Source organism: Phocoena phocoena, chromosome 12 (genome assembly GCF_963924675.1).
Source record: "Phocoena phocoena chromosome 12, mPhoPho1.1, whole genome shotgun sequence".
NCBI classification, from domain to species: domain Eukaryota; kingdom Metazoa; phylum Chordata; class Mammalia; order Artiodactyla; family Phocoenidae; genus Phocoena; species Phocoena phocoena.
In genome coordinates, this window is record NC_089230.1 from 6,902,835 (window position 1) to 6,924,864 (window position 22,030).

General features: G+C 41.1%; 1 protein-coding gene and 1 pseudogene across 3 annotated transcripts in view; both read left to right on the forward strand.

The window, feature by feature from the left end:
* Positions 1–22,030, forward strand: part of PRKN (parkin RBR E3 ubiquitin protein ligase) — a 1,024,664-nt gene that overhangs the window by 920,595 nt on the left and 82,039 nt on the right. The gene's annotated exons all lie outside the window — the stretch shown is intronic.
* On the forward strand, positions 8,108–10,218 carry LOC136131767 (long-chain-fatty-acid--CoA ligase 1 pseudogene; annotated as a pseudogene).

Sequence of the window (22,030 nt, forward strand, 5' to 3'; positions counted from 1 at the left end):
TAATTTTGCTTTTATTTCCCTTCCCTGAGGAGACATATCTAGAAGATATTGCTAAGACTGACGTCAAAGAGCATACTCCCTGTGTTTTCTTCTAGCAGTTTTATGGTTTCAGGTCTTACATTCAAGTCATTAATCCATTTTGAGTTGATTTTTGTGTATGGTGTGAGATAATGGTCTTTTTTTTTTTTTTGCATGTATCTGTCCAGTTTTCCAAACACCATTTATTGAAGACACTATCCTTTCTCCACTGTATGTTCTTTGCTCCTTTGTTGTAAGTTCTTGTATTTATACATGTGGGTTTATGTCTCAGTTCTGTTCCATTGATCTGTATATCTGTTTTTCTGCCAATACCATGCTATTTTAATTACTATGTTTTGTAATATAGTTTAAAATCAGGGAGTGTGATACCTCCAGCTTTGTTGTTTTTTCTCAGAATTGTTTTGGCTATTTGGGGTCTTTTGTGGTTCCGTATAAATTTTAGAATTTTTTGTTCTATTTCTGTGAAAAATGTCCTTGGGATTTTGGTAAGGATTGCATTGAATCTGTACATTGCTTTAGACAATATGGACATTTTAACTATGTTGATTCTAATCCCTGAACACAGAATATCTTTCCATTTATTTATCTTCTTCAATTTCTTTCAACAATGTCTTATAGTTTTCAGTGTACAGGTCTTTCATCTCCTTGGTCAAATTTATTCCTAGGTTTTTAATTCTTTCTGTTGCTATTGTAAATGGGATTGTTTCCTTAATTTCTCCTTCTACACGCTCACTGTTAGCATATAGAAATGCAACAGATTTTTGTATGTTGATTTTGTGCCATGCAACATGACTGAATTCGTTTATTATTTCTAATAGTTTTTTTTTTGGTGGAATGTTTAGGGTTTTCTATATATAAAATCATGTCATCCACAAATAGTGACAGTTTTACTTCTCCCTTTCCAGTTTGGATTTCTTTTTCTTGCCTAACTGCTCTGTCTGGGACTTCCAATACTATGCTGAATAAGAGTAGCAAGAGTGTACATCCTTGTCTTGTTCCTGGTTTTAGAGGAGTAGTTTTCAGCTTTTCACCACTGAGTATGATGTTAGCTCTGGGTTTGTCGTATATGGCCTTTATTATATTAAGGTACGTACCATCTAAACCCACTTTACTTAGAGTTTTTTTTCATAAATGTGTGTTGAGTCTTGTCAAATGTCTTTTCTGCATCTATTGAGATGATCATAGTGTTTTTATCTCTCATTTTATTAATTTGATGTATCACACTGATTTGCAGATGTTGAACCATTCTTGCATCCCTGGAATAAGTTCCACTTGATCATGGCGTATAATACTTTTAGTGTGTTGTTGCTAATATTTTGTTGAGGATTTTTTTATCTATGTTCATAGGAAATATTGGCCTGTAATTTATTTTTTGTGTGTTGTCTTTATCTGGTTTTGGTATCAGGGTAGTGTCGGCCTTGTGAGTTAGAAAGTGTTTACTTCTCTTCGATTTTTTGGAAGAGTTTGAGAAGTATAGTTATTAAATCTTCTTTGAAAGTTTGGTAGAATTTGCTTGTAAAGCCATCTGGTCCTAGACTTTTGTTTTGGCGGGAAGTTTTGGATTATAGTTTCAATCTCTGTCCTAGTAATCAGTCTATTCATATTTTCTGTTCTTTGATGACTTAGTCTTGGAAGGTTGTATGGTTGTAAGAATTTGTCCATTTCTTCTAGGTTGTCCAATTCATTGGCGTGTTGCCATTCGTAATACTTTCTTATAATCCTTTGTATTTCTGTGCTATCCATTGTTATCTATCTTCTTTCATTTCTGATTTTATTTATCAGAGTCTTCTTTCTTTTTTCTTAGTGACTGTGTCTAGCTAAAAGTTTGTCAATTTTGATTATCTTTTCAAAGAACCAGCTATGATTTTATTGATCTTTTCTATTGTCTTTTTCATCTATTTCCACTCTAATCTCCTTTCTACTTCTTTACTGACTTTGGGCTTCCTTTGTTTTTCTTTTTCTAGTTCCTTTAGGTATAAGGGTAAATTGTTTATTTGAGATTTTTTTTGTTTCTTGAGGAAGGCCTGTATTGCTATAAACTTCCCTCTTAGTACTGCTTTTCCTGCATCCCATAGATTTTGATATGTTAAATTTTCATTTTCATTTGTCTTCAGGTAATGTTTATTTCTCCTTTGGTTTCTTCATTGACCCAATAGTTGTTCAGAAGAATGTTGTTTGGTTGCCACATATTTGTGATTTTTTCCAGATTTCTACTTGTAGTTGATTTCTAGCTTCATACCATTGTGATCAGAAAAGATGACTGGTATGATTTCAGTCTTCTTAAATTTATTGAGACTTGTTTTGTATCCCAACATATGGTCTAACTTTGAGAAGGTTTCATGTGCATTTGAGAAAAATGTGTATTCTGCTGCATTTGGATAGAATGTTCTGTACAAATCTATCAACTCCATCTGATCTGAAGTTTTATTTAAAGCTACACTTCCCTTGTTGACTTTCTATTTGGCTGATCCATCCACTGATGTAGTGGGGTGTTAAAGTCCCCTACTATTTTTGTGTTGCTGTCAATTTCTCCCTTTGTGTCTGTTAATAATTGTTTTATATATTTTGGTGCTCCTATGTTAGATGCATATATATTAATATTTGTTATGTCTTCTTGATGAATTGACCCCTTTATCATTATATCCTGTCCATCTTTGTCTCTTGTTATCTTTTTGGCTTGAAGTCTACTTTGTCTGATATGAGTATGGCTACACCAGCTTTCTTTTGGCTGCCATTTGCTTGGAGTATCATCTTCCATCTCTTCACTTTGAGTCTATGTCTTTAGAGCTGAGGTGTGTCTGCTGGAGGAAGTATATACTTGGGTCTTGTTTTTTAATGCAGCCAGCCATTCTGTGTCTTTTGACTGGTAAATTCAATCCAATCATTGAGGTGATTATTGATAGATGAGGACTTAGTACTGCAGTTTTATCATTTGTTTTCTGGTTGCACTATAGCTCCATTGCTTCTCTTTCCTTGTTTTTATGTCTGCAGTTTTGAGTTGGTGATTTTCTAAAATGTCTTCCTCCATTTCCTCTTTTTTTTATGTTTTGTGTCTCTGTTCTAGATTTAGGTTTATGGTAACCATGAGCTTTGTATAAAACTTCTCATAGATAAAACAGTCCTTTTCTGCTAATAGCATCTTATCTTCATTTATCTATGTGGGTTCTGCTCTTTTCATCTTCCCCTTTTATGTTTTGGTTATCTCAAATTGTCCTTTTTTATACTGTGAGTTTGTTACCAAACTGAAGTAGCTATAGTTATTTTTCTCTGCTTTTTTTTCCCCATTAGCCTTTATGTGATAAAGAGTTGCAATTTTCTGATTCTGCATGTCTGTTTATCACCTTACTCAAAGTTTTGCATATTTTGCCTTTTTGTTTCTGCTAGAAGAGCTCCTTTCAACATTTCTTGTAAGACAGGTGTAGTGTTGATGAACTCCCTCAGCTTTGTTTGTCTGGGAAAGTCTTTATTTCTCCTTCATATAAGAATGATAACTCTGCTGGGTATTCTTGGCTGACAGTTTGTAATCTTTCAGTGTTTTGAGAATGTCATTCCATTCTCTCCTGGCCTATAGCATTTCTGCTGAGAAATCTACCAATAGCCTACTGGGGGTTCCTTTGTAGGTTAACCTTCTTTTTATCCTGGCTGCCTTTAAAATTCTTTCTTTCTCACTGACTTTTGATAGTTTTAATATACTGTATTTTGGAGGTCTTTTGTGTTGAGGTAATTAGGTGTTTTCTTAGCTTCATGAACTTGTATATCCAGTTCCTTCCCCAGATTTGGGAAGTTCTCAGCTATTATTTCTTTAAATAAACTCTCTCCTCTCTTTTCACTCTCTTCTCCTTCTGGAATACCTGTTACCTTAATCTTCCCCTTCCCAGAAGAGTCAGATAACTCTCGTAGAATTTTGCATCTTTTTATATCTTATTTCTTCCCTCTTCTACTCGTATCATTTCTATCCATCTATCTTCAAGCTCACTAATTCTCTCTTCCATCTTGTCTGATCTGTTTCCGATGCTTTCTAATGTATTCTTCATCGTGTTTATTGCCTTCTACAGCTCCAGAATTTCTGTTTAGTCCTTTTTAGAGTTTCAGTCTCTTTGGTGAGGTATTCCTTCTGTTCATTAATTTTATTTCTGAGCTCATTTTACTGCCTTTCTGAGTTTTCTTGTAGCTTGTTGAGATTTTTTTGTGACAGCTATTTTAAATTCTCTATCAGTTAGGTTGAAATATCCTGTGGTTTTAAGTTTGGTTTCTAAAGAATTGTCATTTTCTCTTTGTTGTACAGTGTTACTATGGTTCTTCATGGTGCTTGATAAGCCAGCACATGTGAAGTAGGGGACACCTTTCTACTCCATTCTCACTATTCAACAGGTCAGAAATTAGAGGCCTTTCTTTTGTCGTCCAGTAGGTGGCGAAATATCACAAGTTTTTAGTTTTGCTTACCTGCGCTGCCTTTGGATATATTTGAAAGTCAGCATTTTCCACCCTTCACTGCCTCTGTCAGAGGTGTCACCCCTTACCCTCATTATTGCTTCTTGTGCCTCCAGGGTCATTGGTGCCTTGCAGCTGTTGGTGTCAGTGGTATTGCTGCCTGGAGCACTGGGATGGTGGGCTTTTCCACCATATGCGGCATCCCCTGAGTTGCATCGGGAGCAGGCCAGCCAGGAGCACGCAGGCACCTCTGCCATGTCCAGGGTTGTAAGATTTGTGGGCTCCACTGCTACAGGTGGAATGAGCAGGGAGCCAGAGTTGTGGGTACCTCCATGGCTGGAGGGACGGGGGTCCCAGGCCCTACTGCTGCTGCTGCCTGGTTACCTGTGGCCGTGGGCACTGCTGTGACCAGGGGGCTGGCGTTGTGCGCATTCCCTCCTCTGCGGGCCAGGTTTTCTGGGGCCATGGGCTCAGCTGCCGCAGCTGGAAGACCAAAATTGCGGGCACTGCCTCTGCTATTGCACCTGTACCACCTCTTCTCTGTGCTCCAGTCCATCCTCCTTTAGATGCACAGAAATGTTCAATCGTCTGGCACCCTGGTGTACTGGGTAGAGGCACCTTTGTTGAGCTGTGAATGTTCTACAGATTAAAGGGGAGACACAAAGAGAGTAGCTCACTGCGCCATGATGCTATCACCCCCCAGCTTTGCAGTGTTTGCTGTTATAAGCAATGTCATGAGAAATATTCTCATGCGTAAAGCTCTTTGTATTTACCTGCTTACTTTCTTAGAATACATTAACGGAGGTAAAATTGTATTGCCGCTTATTAAAGATTATTCTGAAGTTTTATTATATTTAATGACTATAACATTGCATTAGTATATCTACATAAATCCTATTTACTTGCTTATTTGATAAATCATTCCAAATTTTTTGGAGAGGCCACTTACCAGCTATTTTGGGAGTAACTGAACTACTTTCAAAAGTATTTTGTAAGTTAATTATTAGTATAATAATGCTCAATAGTAATTATTAATATTACTTATTTTGTATTATAGCCTATCTATTTGTGTTATTTTATTAATAAACAACAATACTAAAATTATACAACTGCCATATGTTAATTTCACATTCCAGTGAACATGGTACTATAAGGAGAGGCATAATGTATGTGAGTAAGCAGCATGTAATTCTGGAATTATAGGGTGAGAAGTGGTGACAGGCACACATCTTATTTTGCCCAAAAGAGGCTGGTGTTTATGCCTATTCTGGAGTCTCTGCTATTATGCTCCCTTTCATTCTCAGAATTGTACTGTTAAACAACAACTCATGTGGCCACCCTACTTGTGAGTAAATTAACCATGTCCCACACCTTCGAAAACATGTCCTTAATCTATCCATCAATACTGTCATTTCTTTGTCTTCAGAAGAGCTAAGATAGAACACATTGTAATTTATCTTTGTTAATTAATTCAGTTTTCTGTGATACAGCTCAAGTACAATCAATTACTCCTTTATGCCTTACACAGATCTGTCAGTTTAAGGCTGCTTTTCATATCATTCTTTCTTGCTTTTAGAGGCTCGTCACCATCTTCTACCTCTACATTTGATCCAGGCAGAAGGATGGCAGTGCATGCCCTTCCCTCCGAGATTGCACTGGAGAGCAAAGGAGGTGCATAAACATTCTTCAGAGAACTTGAGCCATTATCAGGACAGTTCTCAGATTAGTGATGCTTATGCATTCTAACGACTCATATTAGAAAAATAAAAATGATTTTTTTAAAGAATTCTATATAAAAGCAATTTATCCTTTCACATTTTCTATGATCATTCCCCAAGTAAAGTCAGATAAGGTCAATTTGTTCTACTCTACTGCAGACAAGTGAAAGCAACCGTCTTCATAACCTTTATTCGTTAACCTTGGACTAAATAAAATCACCAACCATTTCTTCATCACCAATACAAGCTGCTATTAGCCTGCAAGAAGTGTCACTTAATGTTTTTAACATGTTTAAAAGCAAAATAATGTCTTTTTGAAATGCTTGGTAGGAAATTCCGCAAGAACAACGTTCTCTATAATTAACCACACTGGTGAGTTAAAGGCCTTTGGCTTTTCCTCAGGATACCTCACCACCCAACATCATCCAAGTCAATTAACAGACATAATGCTCGCTTCCTTGCCGGTCTTACTGCCTAATTAGAACCGCATGTGTTGGTTTGCATCAAAGCCTTTTCACCTCGGCTCACTCACCAGTTATTCTGTTAGCGTTTCCTATAGGCTGGCTCTTGATTTCCATTCCTTTCCTTTTCATGCCAGATAACTTCTTCACAGAGGGAGTGAGACGGTGAAGCATGGTCTCATTTCATTGTAATTGTGGAATGTCCCAGTTAGAGCCAAAGAGAGTGGAAATTTCACACTAATTCCAGCACATCTCCGGTGTTAGAAATTGATCACTGAGTGACTAAATTACAAGTGCCAGGGAAGCCATCAGTAGGAACTTCTGCCCCCCAGCAGCCTTGACATCCCTACAGCTGTCCTTTCCCCAGCAGCCATTTTCGATGGCCTTTCTAACCACAGTCATCAACAGTGGGGAACCCTCAATAACATCTTATGCTTTTAGAAAATTTTTAACGTGAGTTGGAAACATGAATATTTGGATTTACTCAGGATAAAGCATTTTAAGTGTTTGGGTTCTATATTTGAGCTGGGGACTCTTTGAAAACATATCCCAGTGCTAGTTGTAAATTGTGACCTCACAAAGAAGACCTTAGAGGGGAAAATTACTAAATACAGCTAAATTCTTTAAATTATGAATTTCCAAAGATGTGTCAGAAGCAGCGACTTTTCTTTAGGATCTTATTTTTTAATATAAAATATCAAACTCCTAGTAATGAAGTTCTTAGTTATTTTGTTCCATGGACCCCTTTGGCAGTTTGATAAAAACTTTAGACATTATCTTTGAACAATATTTTCTGAAGGCATAGGATTAAACACATAAAATTGAAAAGAAGTCCAGTTCTCAAAATAATAAAATTAAGTTTGTGATTTGGCATCTGTGCTTCTTTACCGATGCATTAAAATGACACTTCAATACATTTAAGTATAGGAAAGTTAAAAGTAAATCTTACTGCTTAGGCCTTTCTCACCTTCTGAGATGGCCCACACTGTCTGTGGAATGTGTTTCTCTCCAAATAAATCCACTTCTTACCTATCACTTTGTCTCCCACTGAATTCTTTCTGCAATGAGACATCAAGAACCTGAGCTTCATTAAGTCCTGAAACCAGGTAATACATCCAAGAAAGAGTCATCCACTGAGTTTTTCCCCATCATTCATCTCCCTTCATCCAAACTGAGGAAAAGAGACAGCCACCTGGCAAAGGTCTAGTCCAAGCTTCCTTTGAAATGTTCTGCTGAAGCTCCTCTGGTTCCCCAGCATTCCTGTTAGAAGATAAGCCGTCTCCTGCTAGAGAGGCGTTTGGAAGAAAGAAAGTAGAAAAGAGGTTTGAGACTGGATTCCTACTTCTCCACGAGTCACAAAATGGAATCCCCAGCCGTGGAGTCTGGAACTTTCATTTAATGAGAAGACTTGTGACGCCCTTCTAAGATATTGACATAGGGCGCCACCAACCCAGGACGATGCGAGACCTTGAGCTGTTCGAGTACTTTCGGATGCCAGAGATGGTTGACTTCCGGCAGTACGTGTGCACCCTTCCAACGAACACACTCATGGGCTTCGGTGCGTTCGTGGCGCTCACCACCTTCTGGTACGCCATGCAACTGCAGGCCCTGAAGCCACCATGCGACCTGGCCATGCAGTCAGTGGAGGTGGCAGGCAGTGACGGTGCCCGGAGATCCGTGCTCCTGGACAGTGACAAGCCCTTGGTATATTTCTATGATGACATCAGAATGTTATATGAAGGCTTCCAGAGGGGCATGCAGGTGTCAAATAATGGCCCTTGTTTAGGCTCTCTGAAACCAGACCAACCCTATGAATGGCTTTCAAACAGGTTGCAGAAATGTCAGAGTGTGTGGGCTCGGCGCTGATCCACAAGGGCTTCAAGGTAGCCCCAGATCAGTTCATCAGCCTCTTTTCTCAGAACAGACCTAAGTGGGTGATCATTGAACAGGGATGCTTTACTTATTCGATGGTGATCGTTCCCCTCTACGATACCCTCGGAACTGAAGCAGTCACCTTCATCATCAACAAAGCTGAACTCTCTCTGGTTTTTGTGGGCAAGCCAGAGAAGGCCAGCCTCTTATTAGAAGCTGTAGAAAATAAATTAACAGCATGCCTTAAAACTATTGTTCTCATGGACTCCTACGGCAGTGATGGGTCGGAACGAGGCAAGAAGTGCGGGGTGGAGATCATCGCATGAAGGCGATGGAGGACCTGGGAAGAGCCCACAGATGGAAGCCCAAGCCTCCAGCACCTGAAGATGTTGCAATAATTTGCTCCACAAGTGGAACTACAGGCAACCCCAGAGGAGCACTGATCACCCATCGAAATGCAGTCAGCGATCGTTCAGCATTTGTGAAAAGGACAGAGTACATTCATTACTTCCTCAGATGATACTTTGATCTCTTTCTTGCCTCTCGCCCACGTGTTTGAAAAAGTTGTAGAGTGTGTGATGCTGTGTCATGGAGCTAAAATAGGATTTTTCCAAGGAGATATCAGGTTGCTTATGGATGATCTCAAGGCATTTCAACCCACCATCTTCCCTGTGGTCCCCAGACTGCTGAACTGGATGTTTGACTGACCTTTTCCTCAGGCAAACAGCATGTTGGTGTCAATGGTACTGCTGCCTGGAGCACTGTACCTGGAGCGATGGCTGTTGGACTTTGCCTCCAAGAGGAAAGAAGCCAAGCTTCGCGGTGGCATCATTAGAAACAACAGCCTGTGGGATAAGTTGACCATCCATAAAATGAGTCGAAAAGTGAGGCTGATGATCACAGGAGCGGCGCCCGTGTCTGCCACCGTGCTGACCTTCCTGAGAGCCTCACTGGGCTGCCAGTTCTACGAAGGCTACAGACAGACTGAGTGCACTGCCGGGCTGCCTGACTGTGCCTGGGGACTGGACCACAGGCCATATTGGTGCCCCAATGCCTTGCAACATTGTAAAGCTTGTCGATGTGGAAGAAATGAATTACATGGCTGCCAAGGGCGCAGGCAAGGTATGTGTGCAAGGGGCTAGTGTATTTCAAGACTACTTAAAGGACCCAGAAAACACAGCAGAAGCTCTGGATAAAGATGGCTGGTTGCACACAGGGAACATTGGAAAGTGGTTATCAAATGGCACCTTGAAGATCATCAACAGGAAAAAGCACATCTTTAAAGTGGCGCAAAGAGAGTACATAGCTCTGGAGAAGATAGAAAACATCTACCAGTGAAGTGAACCTGTCGCTCAGGTGTTCGTCCATGGAGAGAACTTGCGGGCATTTCTCATAGTAATTGTGGTACCAGACATTGAGATGCTAGGCCCCTGGGCCCAGAAGAGAGGCTCTGAAGTCTCCTTTGAAGAAATGTGCAGAAACAAGGATGTCAAAAAAGCTATTCTAGAAGACATGGTGAGACTTGGGAAGGATTCTGGCCTAAAACCATTTGAACAGGTCCTTTGACCTGTCTCCACCCTGAATTATTCTCTGTCAACAATGGCCTTCTGACCCCGACAACGAAGGCTAAAAGGCCAGAGCTTTGGAATTATTTCAGGTCACAGATCCTTGAACTTTGTTCCACCATCAAAATCTAATGCGAGGAAGGAAGCTGGGAAGAGGCCACACGCCTCCGCGGTCTTCTCCTGCCCGTGGCCTCGGTGGGTAGTTTTGACAACAGCAAGTAGGGAAGGAGCATCTTTGTCTGCCTCGTGCGTTCAGATTCTCGTCACAGGAAGCTTAGAGGGAATGGAACACTGCCTTATGGTCACGTCGCATTGCAGACCATGTTCACGGTGATACACAATTTCCAAAATGAGCCTTAAAAAAATTGTAAAGGGGAAACTATAAATGTGCTAAGTTATTTACGACTTCCTCAGTTTAAAAGGAGGGTGAAAACTTGTCTCTCTGTTTTGCTAACCAAGTGGTTAGGACTTTGCTATTTCTGAGCTGTCTGCTACTTGCTGCAAATTCTGCAGGTGTCTGCTGCTCCAAAGAGTACCATGCACTGGAGGGAACCGTCCCTTATAAACAAGAACTGCCCCAGCTGCAGGAGGTCACAAGTGGACGAGAGGTTTCTTTTTTTTTGATCCCTGCCACCTTCCCTTCCCCATCTCACACCACCCTTCTGATTAACCCCTGTTATTCCTGTCGGAGCAGAAGGTTCTCAGTGAAGTAGAGGACAGACCTAGCTCAGAACAACGCAGGTAAAGATGGATGGCTGCTCACCACTGCGGCTGGATTCTGGTGCCCACAGAGCAGTATATTCTCTGACTCTCTTCTCCAGACCCGATTCCCTCCCTCCATCCCTTCCCAGGGGTTATTTAAAAATCTGTCTTAGACTCTGCAGTGAAGACAAGCATTTCAACAAGGAAACAATTACCTGGATCAACCGTGTTCAACTGTGACACCTGAATAACTGTACACTTTACCTTCACTGAACCCGTCGCTCTGTCTGTGATGGTTTTGGAGGGTTTTTTTAACATCTTTATTGGAGTATAATTGTTTTACAGGGTTGTGCTAGTTTCTGCTGTATAACAAAGTAAATCAGCTATATGTATATATATATCCCCATATCCCCTCCCTCCTGCGTCTCCCTCCCACCCTCTCCCTCCCAACCCTACAGGTGGTCGCAAAGCACCGAGCTGATCTCCCTGTGCCATGCAGCTGTTTCCCACTAGCTATCTATTTTACATTTGGTAGTGCATATATGTCAATGCTCACCCACCTCGTCCGAGCCCACCCTTCCCCCTCCCCATGTCCCCAAGACCTCTCTCCACATCTGTGACTTTATTCCTGTCCTGCCCCTAGGTTCATTAGAACCTTTTTTTTTTTTAGATTCCATATATATGTGTTAGCATACATATGTGTTTCACTTTCTGACTTCACTCTGTATGACAGACTCTAGGTCCATCCACCTCACTACAAATAACTCAATTTCGTTTCTTTTTATGGCTGAGTAATATTCCGTTGTATATATGTGCCACATCTTCTTTATCCATTCATCTGTCGATGGACACTTAGGTTGCTTCCATGTCCTGGCTATTGTAAATAGTGCTGTGGTGAACATTGTGATACATGACTCTTCTTGAATTATGGTTTTCTCAGGGTATATGCCCAGTAGTGGGATTACTGGGTCGTATGGTACTTCTATTTTTAGGTTTTTAAGGAACGTCCATACTACTGTTCTCCACAGTGGCTGTATCAATTTACATTCCCACCAAAAATGTAAGAGGGTTCCCTTTTCTCCTCACCCTCTCCAGCATTTGCTCTTTGTATATTTTTTGATGATGGCCATTCTGACCGGTTTGAGGAGATACCTCATTCTAGCTTTGATTTGCAGTTCTTTAATGATTAATGATGTTGAGCATCCTTTCATGTGTTTGTTGGCAATCTGTGTATCTTCTTTGGAGAAATGTCTGTTTAGGTCTTCTGCCCATTTTTGGATTGAGCTGTTTGTTTTTTGATATTGAGCTGCATGAGCTGCTTGTAAATTTTGGAGATTAATCCTTTGTCAGTTGCTTCATTTGAAAATATTTTCTCCCATTCTGGAGGTTGTCTTTGCATCTTGTTTATGGTTTCCTTTGCTTTGTGAAAGCTTTTAAGTTTCATTAGGTCCCATTTGTTTATTTTTTGTTTTATTTCTGTTTCTCTAGGAGGTGGGTCAAAAAGGATCTTGCTGTGATTTATGTCGTAGAGTGTTCAGCCTATGGTTTCCTCTAAGAGTTTTATAGTGTCTGGCCTTAAATTTAGGTCTTTAATCCATTTTGAGTTAATTTTTGTGTATGGTGTTAGCAATTGTTCTAAATTCATTCTTTTACATGTAGCTGTCCAGTTCACCACTTATTGAAGAGACTGTCTTTTCTCCATTGTATACTCTTGCCTCCTTTATCAAAGATAAGGTGACCATATGTGTGTGGGTTTATCTCTGGGCTTTCTATCCTATGCCATTAATCTATATATCTGTCTCTGTGCCAGTACCATACTGTCTTGATTACTGTAGCTTTGTAGAATAGTCTGAAGTCAGGGAGCCTGATTCCTCCAGCTCCGTTTTTCTTTCTCAAGATTGCTTTCGCTGTTCGGGGTCTTTTGTGTTTCCATACAAATTGTGAAATTTTTTGTTCTAGTTCTGTGAAAAATGCCAGTGGTAGTTTGCTAGGGATTGCATTGATTCTGTAGATTGATTTGGGTAGTATAGTCATTTTCACAATGTTCATTCTTCTAATCCAAGAACATGGTATATCTCTCCATCTGTTTGTATCATCTTTAATTTCTTTCATCAGTGTCATAGTTTTCTGCATACAGGTCTTTTGTCTCCTTAGGTAGGTTTATTCCTAGGCATTTTATTCTTTTTGCTGCAATGGTAAATGGGAGTGTTTTCTTAATTTCACTTTCAGATTTTTCATCATTAGTGTATAGGAATGCAAGAGATTTCTGTGTGTTAATTTTGTATCCTACTACTCTACCAAATTCATTGATTAGGCTCTAGTAGTTTTCTGATAGCATCTTTAGCATTCTCTATGTATAGTATCATGTCATCTGCAAAGAGTGACAGTTTTACTTCTTCTCTTCCGATTTGGATTCCTTTTATTTCTTTTTCTTCTCTGATTGCTGTGGCTAAAACTTCCAAAACTATGCTGAATAATAGTGGTGAGAGTGGACAACCTTGTCTTGTTCCTGATCTTAGATGAAATGGTTTCAATTTTCCACCATTGAGAATGATGTTGGCTGTGGGTTTGTCATATATGGCCTTTATTATGTTGAGGTAGTTTCCCTCTATGCCTACTTTCTGGAGGATTTTTATCATAAATGGGTGCTGAATTTTGTCAAGAGCTTTTTCTGCATCTATTGAGATTATCGTATGGTTTTTATCCTTCAATTTTTTAATATGGTGTATCACATTGATTGATTTGCATATATTGAAGAATCCTTGCATTCCTGGGATAAACCCCACTTGATCATGATGTATGATCCTTTTAATGTGCTGTTGGATTCTGTTTGCTAGTATTTTGTTGAGGATTTTTGCATCTATGTTCATCAGAGATACTGACCTGTAGTTTTCTTTTTCTGTGACATCTTTGTCTGGTTTTGGTATCAGGGTGATGGTGGCCTCATAGAATGAGTTTGGGAGTGTTCCTCCCTCTGCTATATTTTGGAAGAGTTTGAGACGGATAGGTGTTAGCTCTTCTCTAAGTGTTTGATAGAATTTGCCTGTGAAACCATCTGGTCCTGGGCTTTTGTTTGTTGGAAGATTTTTAACCACAGTTTCAATTTCAGTGCTTGTGATTGGTCTGTTTATATTTTCTATTTCTTCCTGGTTCAGTCTCGGAAGGTTGTGATTTTCTAAGATTCGTCCATTTCTTCCAGGTTGTCCAATTTATTGGCAGATAGCTGCTTGTACTAATCTCTCATGATCCTTTGTATTTCTGCCGTGTCAGTTGTTACTGCTTCCTTTTCATTTCTAATTCTGTTGATATGCGTCTTCTCCCTTTTTTTCTTGTTGAGTCTGGCTAATGGTTTATCAATTTTGTTTATCTTCTCAAAGAACGAGCTTTTAGTTTTATTGATCTTTGCTATTGTTTCTTTCATTCCTTTTTCATTTATTTCTGATCTGATCTTTATAATTTCTTTCCTTCTGCTAACTTTGGGGTTTTTTGGGTTCTTCTTTCTCTAATTGCTTTAGGTGTAAGGTTAGGTTGTTTATTGAGATGATTCTTGTTTCTTGAGGTAGGATTGTATTGCTATAAACTTCCCTTAGAACTGCTTTTGCTGCATCCCATGGGTTTTGGGTCGTCGTGTTTTCATTGTCATTTGTTTCTAGGTATTTTTTTGATTTCCTCTTTGATTTCTTCAGTGATCTCTTGGTTATTTAGTAGTGAATTGTTTAGCCTCCATGTGTTTGTATTTTTCGATGCCTAACTGTACCTAGGCATCTTTTTAATTTGTGTAGTATTTAGATAAGTACTTATCTCTATGCCTTTCCTGGTACTTCTATTGTCACGTACCCTACACACGACTTCTAACATCTGTGTATCCCCTTGTTTATATCAAGTGCTCCACCTAACAAGCAGACAAACTGAGAAAACGAATTCTGAGGGGCTTCCCTGGTGGCGCAGTGGTTGAGAGTCCGCCTGCCGATGCAGGGGACACGGGTTCGTGCCCCGGTCCGGAAAGATCCCACATGCCGCGGAGGGGAGGGGCCCGTGAGCCATGGCCGCTGGGCCTACGCATCCGGAGCCTGTGCTCCGCAACGGGAGAGGCCACAACAGTGAGAGGCCCGCGTATCGCAAAAAAAAAAAAAAAAAAAAAATAGAATTCTGAAGCAAGAGAAGATATTATCCGCCTCAGGCTAGAGTCTATGGGTACAAGAGATATTAAGCTGGTTTGGAACAAAAATCATTGATTATTTCAACTTTGCCAAAATCATTGATTATGCCAACTTTGGGGTGCAAAACATATTCTACGTGTTTTATTGCTACCATTCTCTAGAGAATCAGAGTAATATTTGCCAGCTACAGAATGTTTTAGCAGCAGTTCTCAACTAATTCAGCTTATTTTTCAGCAAGTCAGCCTCTACTAATGACATATTAAATTTTGATTCTCTTTTTATATGATTACCCTGGGGAGACATTCAAAGTAGACCTTTTAATAAGAGTTAGCTCTACTGCTGATAGAACATCATGGTGCCGTTTCACTTGAGAGGATATTTTTCCAGAAAGACACACCTTAATGACTGGTCAAACACACTAACCACCTTATCTTTGCTTTGGGCCATAGAACCAATTTAGATAGTCATTAGCTTCTAGGTAATGGAAGAGCATGTGCTACAATATTAACTGAATACCAAATCAGGCCCTGACATACCTCCCCCTGTGGTATCTCTGCAGAAAAACGCCAGCTTACAAACCAGAGAGAGCTGGAAATTGGATCTTTGTCACCAGACATTGTGATTAGAATTAAACGAATGCTGTATAGGTAAATGGTGAAATATAAATCACTTCAGGCTCACTTTTGATCTGATCCCTCTAGATAGACTAGCCTTCGATTATACTACGGATGCAACTGTCGTGCAAAGATGAAGAAAATGGTTAGGTCCTTACTGTAGGTGTGCCCACCTCACTGCAGCCTTGGTGCTGGTGACAGCTCTTCCTACCCCAGCCTCCATGGTACCCTTCTCATTTACCTGTCCTTTGCCCCCTTTCAATCGCATCTTCACAGACTACATCCCAAACCCGTCTACTACCCTCCCTTAAACTTCTGGTGTTTGCAAGGGGACCATCTCTGGTCCTTCCCTCTTCTGAGATCAAGTCCTCCTTTGGACCGTCTCATTTATCTCTTTGATTCTGAGCCCCGTCTACGGTTGATGTACCCCAAGTCTGTCTCTAGAGAGACCAGTCTCGAGCCTCAGGGTGATACTTTACACTGCCTGCTGGGTATCTCCCCTTGGAATTCTCATAAGCACATCAAATGCAAAATATCCATATTTGAACTCATTTTTCCACCTCTTCCGTCACCCACATGCAAACCTGCTCTCCCTCCTCTTAATCTCAGTTCTCTGCAGTGAGGGGCACGTGTGATGATCCATAGGCATATTCCAGACTCTTATCCCCAGTCGCTGACTGATTGCTGATTGATTCCGGCTAGTAAATGTTCCTTATCTCCATCCCCTTTCCTGTTAACTCAGGATCCCCCTATCCTTTGCCTGAACTTCTGTAACAACCTACTCTCTTCCTCCCACAGTGTGCTCCTCACTCTTCAACCCTTTATATCACTACCATACACATGTGATCACAACACATCCCATGCAATGGTTCCTGATAGGCTAAACATCTAAGCCCCTGGGTATGGTCTAGTCGGTTTTCTGGGCCCTCTCCCCTCTGGTGGCCCCATCTCCCACCCCTTCTCCCCTTTACCCTTCCTCTCATCTTCTGCAATACCTTGTACTTAACTCACATTGGACCATTTCCAGCTCTGGATCTCACCGTGTTCTTTCAGACTCCCAGACCTCGGCATAGACTGCTCCTTCCTCTGAGCCACTGGTCAGCAAAACTCTTTCTCCTTCTCTGAGGACAAATTTGACCTTCGGTTCTGCTCCTGAGAGACCTGACGAAGACGGAATGTTTATTGAGTTAATAGTCAGCAAGTGCCGATGATAAAAAATGACCCCTGATTGGCACATTGCATCGTGACAGCTTGAGACTGTGAATGAGCCATAAATGCCCAGGGGAGAAGCCATAGGCTGTGGACTTCCCTGGAAGTCATGCTCTTTGAGGTAGAAGTTACACATTCTATAGCTTGAAGTTATGTCCATGGAACTCGTACAAACACACTTGGGACTTAGAGCTTCTATCCAGGTTCTTGACCTCACTCGCCATCCTGATCCTGTTCCCCAAACCTGAGGGGTCACCGGGGTTCGAAGAAATGTTCTCTGACGCTCCCTGCTAGCATGCTGTTTCCTGTCCTATATCCTTCTAAGTGAATCCAGTGCCAAGTGTAGCCTATTATAACCTTGTGAATCTAAACATCTCGTTGGGCCTGTGACCACCCGGTGGGGGGGGGGGGGGGGTTGCACCACCTTTTCCCATTATTCTCAAATAATGGATAACTCATTCTTCAAAATCTTGGTCGGAGTCCCTCTCGCCTATAAACACACAGTGCCCATAAAGCCCTCCTCACCCAGACGTAAGTAATTCTTTCATTGCAACCCCTGTAATTTCATAAAATAGCACAGATCACAGTTCTATCATAAACTTCGGTTATATGACCTTCGAATCCGTCTTCCAATGTGAGCGGAAAGTTTCTGGAGGACAGAATCGATTGTTGCTCGCACTCACTCCTGCAGTTCCTGCCGTGCCTGCTACACCTGATGGGCACACAGTAAAAGCTGGAAGACTGGGTGGGTGAATGGTTGAACTGAGGAAAGAGGGGTATGTGATTTGGTGGATACATGTGTCCCTCACAAGAAGTCAACGGCCATTCTCCTGTCTAAACAGAATAGTGTCAGTAGCACTGAGAAACCTGCTTTCAGTGTAATTATATCTGCTGACCCAATTCTGCACCTGAAACCTCCCATTAGGGGGTAAGTCACTGAAAGCCCTTGTTCAGCTAGCTGCAGAGGGGAAGGAGGCAAAGATAAAACTAACCGTAACCATTGTAATTGCAGACAAAGATGCCACATTAGCTGGTTTCCTAGAACCCTGAAGAAATCTACCTATTATAAGTAGAAAGTTCCAAACAGAAGTGAGAAAATTGGAGAAAAAATCTTCTTTGTGAGGGAGTTCCAGGACAGGCAAGCATGGAACTCTGAGAGACCGGGATCAAGCCGTCCCTGTGCCCTGCAGGCCGGAAGTTCCAGGCATTTCTATAAACAGATCAGGTGTTCAGGAAATTCCTTCCTAAGCACAACTTCGCTTAGAACCAGCACCCTGGCCTCCACCAGTAAGAACTGTCGGCTGTATTTGTAGTCAGACCCCTCATTTATTCCAACAAGGGCATAGTTTGGATCTTCTCCAAAAAAACAAACAAAAAAAAATTAAAACCAAACACTATATGCTAGAATTAATAGTCACCTCAAGTACATTTCTGAGAATGTTCTCGTGATTGGGAGAGAGAATTTGGCATTTCCTGTAGTTTGGAGACTGGCAGGAAGAGAACTTCACAGACACAGCTACTGTCATTGGGGTTCCAGTGTAATTAACCCCGGCAGAAATCTTAACTGTGGTGCACCAGTCACCCGGGGAGGGAGCAGACGCCTCACATCTGGAAGTAGCCTCCCTTGGTCCCAGGCCCCTACCAGGGCCCTGCCTTGCAGGCGACACTATCTGAGCGAGGGAGGTGCTTGCCAGCTCTAGAAAGCTCAGCCGCCTCGCTCCTGGGCCTGTCGGTGGTGGTTCTTGTTTTCAACCCTGACCCTGCTTCAGATGGATGCAGGGGGTTGAGGTTATCCAAATAATGATCTTTACCGTAGCTTTAAAAAGACACCACAACGGCTTTTGGTGATTGTAAGGTTTAGACCTAAGCACTAACCCTGTGTGACCCTGTGAGTCATACTAACCCTGTGTTCCATCCTTTCCCCCCAGTTTGTGAGTTTCTGGCAGCCTTTCTCCTTTGACGAGCTTTCCTGCACACTGCCTACCGCGCTACAGACAGTGCAGAGTCCGGCAGACATGGAGTTACTGTCTCAAGAGTAATCCTACTTCATTTCAATAGAGGAGGGAAATGATTGATGTTTTCACATTACTGAGCATTGGTCTAAACACTGGCTCTGCAGTAGACAGCGTGCAGACATTTTAGGAGACAGGGAGCCAGTAGGAGGTGGACAGACCACCGCCTCCTTCCCGGCCGGGGTCCTGGCACGGGGATAACGCGCTCCCAGGTTCGCATCCGCTGTGCTGGTGACTGGTCGCTTCGGGCACACCAGCCGCCCGATGAAAGTGCTTGACAATTCCTTCTACTTAATAATGAAAACTTCGATCGTATTCTCCAATAATGACCATGATTAAAGAATGACAACATGTTTTTAAAAATCGGTAAGTGGCGTAAGAGACACCCAACCTTCTTCAGATAGAAAAACAGCTGCCCTGAGATTTATTTCTGTTCTGTCCCCAAAGCTTTCCTTAAAGGGGTCTGCCCTATTTAAGCAAAGGACATCTGAATGTCTGAAAGCTAAATTTCTCTCTTTCTTCTCAGCATTCTTATAACAGGCAGTGGGATTCTGTTTTCCTCTCCGGAGTTTCGAGCATCCCAAGTAATTCAGAAGGTAGTCATTTTCTTCATGATATCCAGCGTGTGTCACACAATAGCCTGCAACCTTTGAGAGGCCAAATCGCTTTTTTTGCAGGTCTTTTGATTATTATCATTCTCTTTCCAAATAGCTACAAAGGAAGGACAAAAGAAGACTGTCTTTTTAAAAAAAACACCTTTGTATGAGGTTGTCTACAAAGCGTTAGCTCCCTCATCATGCAGGTTTAAATAGTATGATAAAGCACATATGGAGTTGGTGGTTTTCAATCTCTGTATTTTCAGAACCTATCTCTCCTCTAGAAACAATTTGTACCTACCAGTAGATTTTTATATTCCTTGATTGTGCCCTCTGCCCTTTGGGGGGCTTTATGTAATTCATCTTCAGCCCTTAGATTACAGAGCATTCGTTAATTCATCCATCCATCCATCAGTCCATACCTACATTTGGCAATCATTATAGCCCCATTGTTCCGGACACTCTATGTAGATAAACGTGAATCTTGAATCATTTGTGTGAAACCCATGCACCCTTTAAGAATACAGTTGTGTCATCAAAGGGCAATTAGACGTGATGAATCCTATTTGAATACTAACATTGTTGATTCCTTTGACATTTTTGGTAGAAATTATTAGAGTTCTGTGTTCAGCGGAGATGCCTTGAGAATTGGTGTTAATAAAGGGTCACACACGTGCACCCCACATCCTTTACTCTTTGACCACCTTACGAGGCAGGGCTAGGTCGGTGTGCTCAAACCCAAATGTTTTTTCTTTTGGGGAGGTATAATGTCTTGCCTTTGACCCTGTTCATATTCAGTCAGGATTAAAGCTGATGAAGTGGGAGAACGGAGGAGGCTTTCACTTCCCCTAGAGGTCAATGTTTTCCTTAGAAAATGTTTCTGAAATATTAGTGTTGAAAGAAACTAGGAACACACATTGCCAAACTAGAAAAACGTTCAGTGTTTGTGTCTCTGTTGTACGTTGCTATGTGTTAAATTCCATGTGTTTATCTATTTCTCTTCACCTAATATTTCTAGAGCTTCTGTAAGGGACCTGATGTGACTCACTCAGCATAACTGTGCCTACACACGTGGGCCTCTATAAGGAGGACGAGTAGGAATTTTTCAGTCGAAACTTGTCTACTCATTAGGTGGCAGTTATTGGGCAGATGTAAATAGCAAGTTATTGATTCAACAAATAATCGAGTGTCCGCTATGTGCTGGGCATCACGCTAGGCGCTTAGAACATGTAGGATTGAACCAAACTGACAAAGGCCATGCTCTCAAGAAGTCAGAATTAGCCTTGTGGACACTAAAGGAACACTTTTATTATACATTACAGCAAAGAAGGGTAACACACTTTTAGTTCTTCACTTCGATAAATAGAAAATAAGAGATTAATCTTTCTCTCCAAAGTCGAACTCAACTACCAATTTCTAAGTTAATGAATTTTCATTGCTAATATTACGTGTTGCAGCTACTAGTGTTCCCAGAAAAGATATTCCTGAAGTTTGCTCTTTGGGACTTGGGAGAAAGAAGAAAAGGAAGGAAGGAAGGAAGGAGGAAGGGAGGGAAGGAAGAAAATAAAGGAAAAAGGAAACCACTGTGTATTAGCCAGGGTTCTCCAGGGTTCTCTTTATTTTAAGGGATTCGCCTACATGGCTGTGGGGACTACAAGTCTGAATTCTGTAGAGCAGGCCAGCAGGATGGAAACTTGGCATGAGCCAGTGTTACAGCCTTAAGGCAGACTTTCTTCTTCCCAGGAAACTTCAATTAATGTCTTTCAACTGGATGTGGTTCCGCCATATTATACCCATATTATTGAGAGAATGCCCTTTACTTAAAGTCAACTGATTGTAGCTCTTAACCCCATCTATAAAATACCTGCAGAGCAACACCTACAGTAGTGTTTGATTAAATAACTGGTACTGTAGCACACACGCACATGCATTCACACACACACGCACAGTTTATGAGAATTTCTATAGCATAATGGTTAAGAGTAAGGAATCTCACACACACACACACACACACACACACACACACACACACACACACAGAGCGTATGAGAATTTCTATAGTAAAATGCTTAAGAGTAAGAAAGAAGTGGAGCCAGGATTTTAAGCCCAGACAGACTGACCCCAGAGCTCTCACTCTTAACCAGGACTCAGTACTAGTTGCTAGTTCACAGTTCAAGCCCTCACTGACCCTAAGGAATTGACGATTCTATTTTTTTTAACACTCATCAAATGAGTGAACTTAGAATTTGTTACTGAATTATCAAAGTCATGAGCAATATCAAAACTCAATTAGACACTTTTTAATACCTGAAAAATGTTCATGGTCCCATAAAAAATATGACAGATACACGATTTTATTAAGTCTAAAGATCTTGAGATAGAAATATATCTACATCTTAAGAACACAACAGTGCAAAATTCTGTCAAGTGATTTAGCCAACTGGGTGGAAACATTATATATAATATATAGCATATATGTGTGTGTGTGTGTGTGTGTGTGTGTGTGTGTGTGTGTGTGTGTGTGTATCTTGGATCTAAGGTCAAGAACTCCATGACCACCTCCTTTGAGTTGGAAACATCACCATGACAACTATAAATAGGATTCAGTTGGTCCCACATGGGTCGCCACGAAGAATCTAGTCAATGCTCCA